The sequence below is a fragment of the Aricia agestis genome, chromosome 17, assembly GCF_905147365.1.
Source record: "Aricia agestis chromosome 17, ilAriAges1.1, whole genome shotgun sequence".
Lineage (NCBI taxonomy): Eukaryota > Metazoa > Arthropoda > Insecta > Lepidoptera > Lycaenidae > Aricia > Aricia agestis.
Window position 1 is genome coordinate 990,618 of NC_056422.1, and position 10,227 is coordinate 1,000,844.

Here is a 10,227-nt window from a genome sequence, read left to right on the forward strand (position 1 = left end):
ACAAACATACAACCTTGTTGTTTCACCTCAATAAACTCCTTTTTTGGAAGTCGGTTTAATATAGCACATTCCAGTTTCGTGTTTACAAGCCTCCAAGAAGGTCTGATGCTACTAATTTTTCTCAATTAAGCTATTACCTATGAAACCTCTTTGAAATTGACAGTAAATGTATGTACAACTTAATCTTCTTTTTAGATATGTCAAAAAATAATGTTTTGTTGAAAGTCGATTTACTCGCAAAGTATTCGTCTGATTGTAATAAAACTTTGCCGAGTTATTAAATATACTTTAAATAAGTATATGCCGTTAAAATATCAAACATAGTAGCAACATATAAAGCGCCAGCTGTTTATAAACTTATAGAATAAATTACATATAAAAATGTCGCGCCGCGAGCGCGTTGATGTCTAATACACCACCGGCCTGCGCTGCACTGATTAATGATTCCTATCATTAATGATAATATAATGATGCGCTTACGGGTAATGATATCGGTAATGATAATGATTGAGGGTCGCGGTGTTGACGCGCGAATTAATGTTGGGGCATAGCGAAAGGCCTAAGTAGCGAACTGACGGCTATATTTGAGCTAGACCCTAGCTTGGTTTGCATTAATATTCCACAGGAATTGTACATTTTGTCAATATAATATGTATGTTTGGTTTTGTAAGATGTAGCTTTAAAAACGTTTTATTTGTTTTTCTTAACTGAAGTTTTGATTGAAAAGCGATAAGTGTTTTTGAGTTAATGCAAATTCTCTCAAAAAATCTTGGGTTCAAACTTACTATCTCTGTAGTAATTTCATATCACTAAACCATTAGGTATACCAATAAACAAACAGAACGAGACATTTTTATGTATTTACAAGATATTTTTATTATTGCCAATTAATTTTATTTCAACTTGTTTATTTTATTGCCATTCGTAAATAAAAAGTAATTTCGATGAAAAAAATAATTCAACAGAAACCTCTTGTAACGGAATATTTTTAATTATTAGGAGTTCTAAAAATATTTTTTTATCAATCCATACTTCCATATTAATAATATAAATGGAAAAATATGTATCTGTCTTGAGTATCGATGGTATGGACTATGGATATATTTTCTTTCCCAAGAATATGAGGAGTGTTACATGATAGTAATCGTTGTAATAGTACAGGGTAAAGACGCTGTACGTAAAGATTTCATAGACCACAGTAAAGGCAAATTAGATAAATTCAGAATACGGACTAACACACATCCATTGTTGGCAAATGGCAATAATGATAAAAAAATAATATTATAATTGAACATGAAATTTTGATAGGCGGTTAAAAATTTTAGAGCAATGTACCTACGAGTACCTACCATTCGCAAACCAGCTAGCCAATCAGAATCAGATTTTTTAAAATAATGCTCAGGCCTTCGATGATAGGTACTATAATATATTTAAAAATACTGAAAATTAAACAAAATTATAATTTCACAAGGGATTTAAATAAGACTGTGGTGTAACACTCTACCTGATGTAAGGAACTATTTTGTCATATTATTATTATTATTTTTTAAACTTGTGTTGTATTCCACAACTCAAGTTTAAAAAATAATTATAATTATAATTGTAGTCATTATGAATAAAAACATTTGCCATTCCAGATAATTATCATCCAAAGCTTCTGTTATTTACTGTTAATTTAAACTAAACCAACGCCATTAGATTTCCTAGAATTTTGCAACCATTTTAATGATTGTCGTTTGATTGACGTTCGATAGGAATGAAGAATGATCTGGATATGCTAATTTAGGCCTTTGGGATGTTTTTTATTAATTTTACTGCTCACTATTAATTAAGAGTGTAATTAATATGAGGCAATAAAGTTGCAGATATTAACCTCATAGTATAATCTAATTTTATCAAACTATGAATAACAATTAGGCTGTAGAGGAATCTCGTCTGTCATTAGAGATAATTTCAACAGATCTGATTTATATAAGCGTTGAATTTATTTAATGAAGTAGAATGGAATAGGTGTAATGTCCAAACGCTTTATTATAAGTTGTAAATTGTTATGTTTAAACTTTAAACACATTTTCTTTCCTTCGTGTTTACCGAATTATTTCTTATATTATTTTTAAAAGCAAGTTGTCTATTGATAAATGTATAGAAATATATATTTTTTAATTTATAACATAGAAAACATGGACGAAAAATTTAGTATTACTTAATATTATTTTTATATAGGTATTTATTGGAGAATGAGTAAGATTTTTGTCTCGGAACCGAAAAGTAAAATTATATATAATATCACTCGAGCTTACAAACTTCAAAGGATCCAACTTATTATAAATTAACAGGATATTTTTAACCCGTGTCATAAAAAGTGAAACCTCACCTTACTAAGAAAACGTTAAAAAACTAACAGATTAAATAATTATCATCTCAGTTAAGATAATAAAGTTTAAAATAAAGTTAAGCAGTTAACGACGTAGATAAAACAATCTGCGTCGTTAATTCGGTAACAATTTGCCCGAATACTCTTTATCTCGAGATAACATTTATCTTAACCTTGCGATCTATAAAAGTAAAAACACCAACAAAATGTGCGCAGCCAGAGAATAGGTTCAGGCAAAAATATAAGGATAATTAGATGTTGCTTGCGAATCTGTGCCTGAATTCGTTTATGGTACGAGAACCGTACATTTTTCGGGATAAAACTATTGTATGTCTTCCTCTATGTCCTGGGACTCTTAAGGCGACGCCTTGATAATTTGTCTGTAGATATCGATTTTTCTCAGCAATGACTAAAGCTAAGAAATTAAAGTTCATTGTCAGTATTCATTATGTCTTTGTCTTTGAATTACTCATATCGTAACATGATTGGTCAACTTTTATAATACACAATAATCAATCAAAAAGACCTCTGTAAAAAAAGGAATTCCTATTTTGCCAACAGAGGAGAGTTATTTAAGCTTCCAAAATTTGTGCAAAGATTGGTTCAAGCATATACTTTAATTTGCCCATAGCTTATATGAAATGTATTTATGGTTTTTAAATTACGCGACAAAAACCATTTTGTCGCTTACGCCCTTTCCATTTTTTGCTGTTCCATTGCTTGTATTCTATGAGAGGCCGGGCCGGCCTCTCATAGAAAACAAGCAATCTAAAACGTATCCAACACGGTTTTATACTTGAACACGGCGTCATCTTAATGTCTCTAGTATAGGTATTAAATTATATCAATCGGTTACTTAGGCCAGTCATTAAAGCCAAAACCCGAAAGAAATTAGTAACTTGATAAAATTTTAGGGGGTTGTTAAAGAAGGTAAAATAACTAACCGTGTGATTTTGCAGCGTTCTGGGGTGTACGGAAAGGGTTGAAAAGGGGTGAAAAAGGTTTTTTGTTAATAACATTGCGTAAAAAATTAGTAATACGCTGCAAATTTGGAATTAGGTTGTTCTTACCGTTTTGTAACGTGTATTAAATTTGCAGCGTTTTGCAACATACGGAACATTGTTTATTATTAAAAAACAATAAAATTTGTTAATAACAGGGGTAAAAAAATTAGTAGGGTTTTGGCTTTAATGACTGGCCTTTTTTTTTTAAGGAGGGGAAATGTATTACGCATCCCCCGCCCCCGGGAAGGGGCAGGGGTATGTCGGACTCCCTCCGCAGAGGTTTACCGACTAAAACCCCCCCATGCCCTCGTCAACGCTACACGCGAAGGAGCGGGATCGCAACGCATTCAACCGCGTCCTCCGCAGCGCTTGCCGCTTCCGGCACCACATTTCGCTGCTGCAGCTCTCGCTGCCGCCTGCCCTCACCGAGAGGCTCCCCGGGCATCGGGGGAGCCTTTCTCCTCGAGGCCTATGTTATGGGCGGTGATCCCCCCTATCAGCCACCCACAGGCCTAGGATTCTACCTCCATAGCGGGGGCGACTTCCGCGGCCGAGCCTTGTAGGGAGCCTTGCGCTTCTTCCTCGTGCCGGGCGGCTTGCTGGCTTCGGCGCAGTCGGCGGCCTTGTGCCCCGGCTTACCGCAGCGGAAGCAATTTCTGCTACGGTCTACCGGGGACTGGCAGTTCGACGCCAAGTGGCCGGCGTCAAGACATCGGTAGCACCGCGTTAGCCTCGCGGCCAGCAGCACCACCTTCGTCATGACCCAGCCTGGTGGGTGCAGCAGGGGCCTCTAGAGGGGCCGATGCAGCAACTGACGGTTGCGTCTTCTTCTTTGCCGGTTTCCCTTTCGCCTTCTGCAGAGGGCGTCCCGGCATTACTTCCTCGATCGGCCTTATGTCAGAAGCCAGCGAGGGTCTTCGTCTCGGCTTGGGCAGGAGACGGTCCTCCAACTCAGCGAGTCTGGCGTTGAGCATGTTGCCGAAGGTCTTCACGTTTGCACGGGAGACCTCGGCCAACAGCTCCCGCACGTCACTTCCTGCAGGCTGGGAAGTCTGTCTGCGCAACTCGTCGAGCTCCTGGCGTAACTTCGCCACTTGCCCTTCGAGCCGCGCATTCTGGGCCTCCAGCCTCTTGATTTCCTCCGTTGAGGAGCGATCTTTCACCTCGTCGAAGACCATTTTGATGGTCGCCACCGATTCTTTAAGGTACCTTACGTAGGTACCCTTAAGATTGGAGGACTTCGTGGCGACCATTTCAATGGTCTTCAGCGAAGTCTCCATCGTCTTCATTAGATCAGCGCCTGTCCGCTCCAAAGCCTCTTCTCGCGAAGGAGAAGAAACGGGGAGACCGGAGTGGGAGGGGGCGGAGCTGATGGTCGCTCGCGTATTCCTCACCTCCCGCGCTGCTTCCACGATCTCTTCCTCGGTTTGTAGCCGAAGAACATCTTGCGTATTATAGACATATTGGCCGGTTGTTGGAGGGCGGCCGCATCCTCTCTTAGGTCTAGGTACCGCCCCCTTGCTGAGGGGCGGCGCCATGTCGTCATCCGAGCGCCTCTTTCGGCGCGTCCTGTACGAGAATGCGGGCAGGCCCCCGGAGTCCAGTGACATGCCAGACATTTCGCTGGAGTCCGAGAGCAAGTCCTCGCTGTCTAGTCCAGGAGGGTCTCGTCCGGGTATTCGAGTCGGGGGCGGCATGAGCACATCGCGTGTCAGCAGGACACGCGGAAAGTCTTTGTCGCCCCTCAACTTCTCAGTCCGTGGCTCCGCAGCCGGCGCGGTAATGGGCGCTGGCTTCGGGCTTTCGCGCTTCTTTGCGCCGTCTTCTCCTCCTAATGCCGCCAAAATAGCCTTCTGCCTCGCCGCCTTAGCGGCCTCCGATTCCCTCAACGCAGTTTGTGCCGCCCCCGTATACGTGCGGCAGACAACCTCTTTCGAGGATGTGCGGGATTCCCCGGCCCCTGAGGGACCTGGACCCACCCGGGGAGTATTTTTCAAAATGCGTTCTTCCATCTTAAATCCCTCCGACACCCCGGGTCGCGGGCCCGTTCTTCATACTGCGGGCGCAGCCAAACACACACAACAAGCACGCACACAAACACACGCCATACCGGCGTTCAGCCACCCCTCCCGTGTCACCGTGAAAAGGCTCACGATGGCACGGGGGAGGTGCCCAGGGACACGACGTGGACGGACCGGTATCGCCCCCTTTAATGACTGGCCTAACTTTACGAGTACGAGTATTGTGTTAAGCCATATTTTAGCATCGTTAAAAAGTTGTGCAAACATTGCAGTCCGCTGTCCGACATGTATTGTAATTTGTACATTAAAATTGTTATAATATACAATACAATTCTTATCTGAACTTTAAATTATGAACCCTGTAAGAACAGCTGATAGTCACAACATTTCCTTTTCAAAGGAGAAAAATGTTCCCCACGCAGCGAGGTATCCTGTCAGAGCATTTTTACGACTCCGTTTTTAATTTATAATGCCAATGCTACATATCTTAGATCCTTGCGAAGATAATATTTATTTATACGTCGTAAGCTATCGGGAGAATTGTTCGGATAAACTTAATTTATGTACAGTTAATAAAAACAACAGCGAGCGCGAAAAAAACGAAGACAATGGCAAAAAACCTTAAGCAACACTTAAAAGAAAGTATACGGTCTACATTATTTATTCTAATTGCACATAGTAGCCATCGTAAAACTTGACATAACTATTTGTAAACCTGCATTGGCCCACCACACATTCCCAATTCCCACTGCAAGTCCTGTGTCGCCGGAATCGACAGAGCGGTAAACACGAAAACCCTTTGATATTTTATTTTATTTTTTTACAGCTAGTACAAAGATAAGATTATAAAGTAATAATGCAAGTGCCAATTAAAAGTTTTCGCGACTAGGTATTTGTTTAAATTGTACGTGAATTTGGTTGACGTCGAATTGACGCACCGTTATGAATATAAAAAAAATTGTAATATTTATTTATTTATTTAAAAAACTTCATGCACATAAAAGTACAAAGGTGGACTTAATGCCTAATGGCATTATCTACCAGTCAACCTTTGGGCGGTACGAGAACAAAATTGTGTAGGTGCCAGTCAATAATATTGCCTCAGGGTTGCTTAAGGGGCACGCTATTCTTGGAACCCATAACGAAGCTAATCAGAGGAAAGACAGAAGAAGGAGTTATTCCAATTTACAAGTACTTTTTATTTGATTGGATGATTGGATTGTTCCTCACAATTATAATAAGCATTTCCATCCAAGTTTTACAGCATAACTGAAGTGGATTTCCGACAAATTGTTATTCATCTTTTACGAGTAGGTGTTATTTTCTTACTGCACATAAAATATAAAATCTTTTTGCACAATCAAACAAATATACCTTGAGTTAAATCTCAGTTAGATTTAAAACCAATCTGGGAAACTGCGCAACAAACCGTCACGAATTGCGCTTTAAGATAAGCTAAGGGCCAGGCCACAACACTGCGTTGCGGCGTCGCATCGTAAAAATCTACGACGCCGCAGAACGCATCGTGGAAATTTCCGATGCGACAGTGACCATGAAATTTTGCGCTCCGACATCGCATCGCATCCTGTGCGATGTTGTTTTTGCGATACGACCACGCAACGCAGTGTTGTGGCCTGGCCCTTACCGATCTTTGCCGCAAGCGATCGCGACCGACAAAAATTCATATAAAATGCCACTTTATAACCGCTATATATGTTATTTTGCTCTACGCTATTACAAAGAAGCGGCCGTATGGATCGCTAGACCAATGTCGGTAGAAAATGTAACCATTTAAAAGTGCCTAGTGCATAAAGAGGCACTTTATTTGAATTTTTGTCGTTTGCAGTCGCTTGCGGAAAAGTTCTGAAATCCACCTTAAACGCAGTTGCGTATTCCGCTATGCAACGCAGAATTCGTTAAACCGCATAGAAATCGTTACAGATTAGGTTACACCCTAAAGAATTTGACGCGAATTTGGCAAGCTGTGCAAAATTCTTCGCGGATTCTGCTAAAATGCGCAGAATCCGTCGTGAATTCTACCCAATGATGCTGTTATCCTTCTTATCAGGGCCGTCTCTAGCCCATGTGGCGCCCGTGTGCAAACATTACCCTAGTGCCCCTTAAAAAGCGCGCGCGCGGTCAAAATGAAATGGGTACAAAGTAAAAATACAGTTTGCCCGGTCGCTTAAGGGTGAGGACTCTACGCGGTGGCTTCTTTCGTTCCACCAGACGAAATACAACAGTACATCAAGTTACCACATAGGTACTGTCAAATTTCTCCAATATAAAATCATACTCTATCATAACAAACGCTATTGTTATATTTTGTTTGTAGATTGAAGTTTTTTTCGGTTTTGACCATGATATGCTCTTGAGTCTTGACTGACCCTAACAAGCCTAACCAGAAAACGTAAATTTTATATCACTTAAGTACTTCAATTTTACTTTAAATTTCATATTCTATACTTATTAAACATCACATCATCACAACATCGGTATTAATTCGATTTTATTGAAGAGCTCTAACTTCTCTACATCCGAAGAGCCAGCATGACACAGTTTGTTTTCTAAATTAGAACACTGTGCTTTTTTGTATCTAAATCCAAATCCTCCCACTACCTATTTTGAAAAAACGAGCAATAGGACACTCACTATTACACCAAATAATATAATCTTCATTTATATGTGTTTTAAGGTTCATTTCACGTTGAAAAATAAACATTATAATATTTACACTGAGGTAGTAAGTACTACGTACATACTATGTCAGTGAATATTTATATTGCAAAAGCCGAGCCGCTCATGGCGCGCCTTGCTTTGCTGGAATTGTACAAATATAAGAAGAGCTTCGGATATTACACAAAAATATTTGCAAACTGGAGTTCTTTTTATGTTGGTCAATAAAGCGTGGGCCGTGGCGGCCGGCCAGCGCGGGCGCGCGCCGAGTGCGAGCGGCGCTCGGCGCCCCTAGGACCGCGGCGCCCGTGTGCACCGCACACATTGCACCTAAGGGAAAGACGCCCCTGCTTCTTATATAGCTGCTTTAATTATTATGATAAGTTGAAATGAAAGCGCCGCGTATTTTATGACCGAAATCTCTAGGATTCCAATATCGCTTAATATCGTAATGTTAAACTATAAATTTTAGTTTTATAGTTCATCGATGGTCGTATATGTCAGGTTTTTAGTATTTAATACCATTGATATATTAATTTATGGCCATTATTGTATTGTAAGCCTTATTGTTACGACATAAGGAGGTATTTTATGTGCACGCAACGTTTTGAACTAGTTATTTTCTTATGAATAAAATATTTGGAAACATACGGCCTACCCGCCGAATATGGAAATGATTTGGTACTCAAAGTTGTACCTAGTTTAAATATACAGGGAAAGGAGTATAAGACGTCTGCTTATCATAATAGAGTAGTAAATTAAATTTAGACATGAAAGCTCAGGCATAATTTTATATTTTATCACATCCTTTCCATAAGTAAGCCTTTCAAAATCCATTGTTATCTATATATTTAGATTGCTCTTACCTTTTTGAATTCTCAAAGCATTGCTGATCTTTGTTTTATAGATAACTAGATGACACCCGCCAATATTCATTTATCGAGCGGGGACCGTACATTTTTCCGGGATAGAAACTATGTCCTTTCTCGGGACTCAAAGTATCTCCATGCCAAATTTCAGCAAAATCGGCTCAGCGGTTCGAGCGTGAAGAGGTAACAGACAGACAGACAGACACACTTTCGCATTTATAATATTAGTATGGACTTGCTGTGATATTTTCTTATTCTAAAATGACGAAATTACGATTCGCCATAAAAGTAAGTACACATAAAACATTAAAACAGAAAGCAATAAAATATTGAGTGATTTAGTTCATAAATATTAATGTTAGTACATAATGCGCTGATAATACAGATGAATATTTATATTCACGTAAGTGGTTATATTATACCGAGTACCTACGGTACAGTCGCCGACAGACCTGGTTTACTCATTTTGGACTCTATTTCTTAAAAAATAAGATGGAAATGTTATTATAGTATTTGTGCCCAAAGTCACCGATGACCCTATGTCATAACTCATAATATCTAACCACGCCCACAAACTACGTTAAAGTTTAGGCTTTGATTAACAAAAACTTGTTATAGTAATTCTTGGGAATGATTTAGTATCGTACAGTTAAGCCTTGAGGGCTTATCTAGATAACAACTAATTTGATATTCAAGTAGGTACAAAAAAACTATAATATGATGCCCCCAAATCCCGCTGAGCCAATTTGGTTTATCGGATGGGAAATATATATTTTTCCGACATAAAAAGTATCATATTATATGTCCTTTCCCGGGCTTAAGGTGGCGACTAACTCTAAAGTGTCGATTTTGTAATTCATTTTAATACTTGCAAATAAGCCCCGAATTGTTTCATTTTCTAAAATTAGATACTACATTATGAGCAAAAACACGATATCTTAAAATTTTCTCGATAGAAAAAAATCACAAAGATGCGTCTAATTTTCACTAATTTTTCATTTATTGCCATAACTGTGCATTGAACTAAGTTAATATTTTAACACATTGTATAAAATTCTATCATTGAGAGATCGACCTAGCGGATTTTAAAAATGTTGTATATTTATCGAGTTATTGAGAAAAAACTAATTTGGCGATGAATCCGCGTCGTTCTTTTCACCTGGCATTTGAAAAACGGGCGTGAGTGTGAAGAGAGAAGGACGATGTTTGATTTTTGGGATTAGTCGCCCTCTTAAAGCATCTCCATACCAAATAGCAAAATCGTTTTAGTGGTTTGGGCGTGA

The 10,227-nt window shown here is 39.4% G+C and overlaps 1 protein-coding gene across 1 annotated transcript in view; it reads left to right on the forward strand.

Moving 5' to 3' along the window:
• LOC121735648 overlaps positions 1-10,227 on the forward strand; it is a 103,884-nt gene that overhangs the window by 30,532 nt on the left and 63,125 nt on the right. The window lies entirely within an intron of this gene.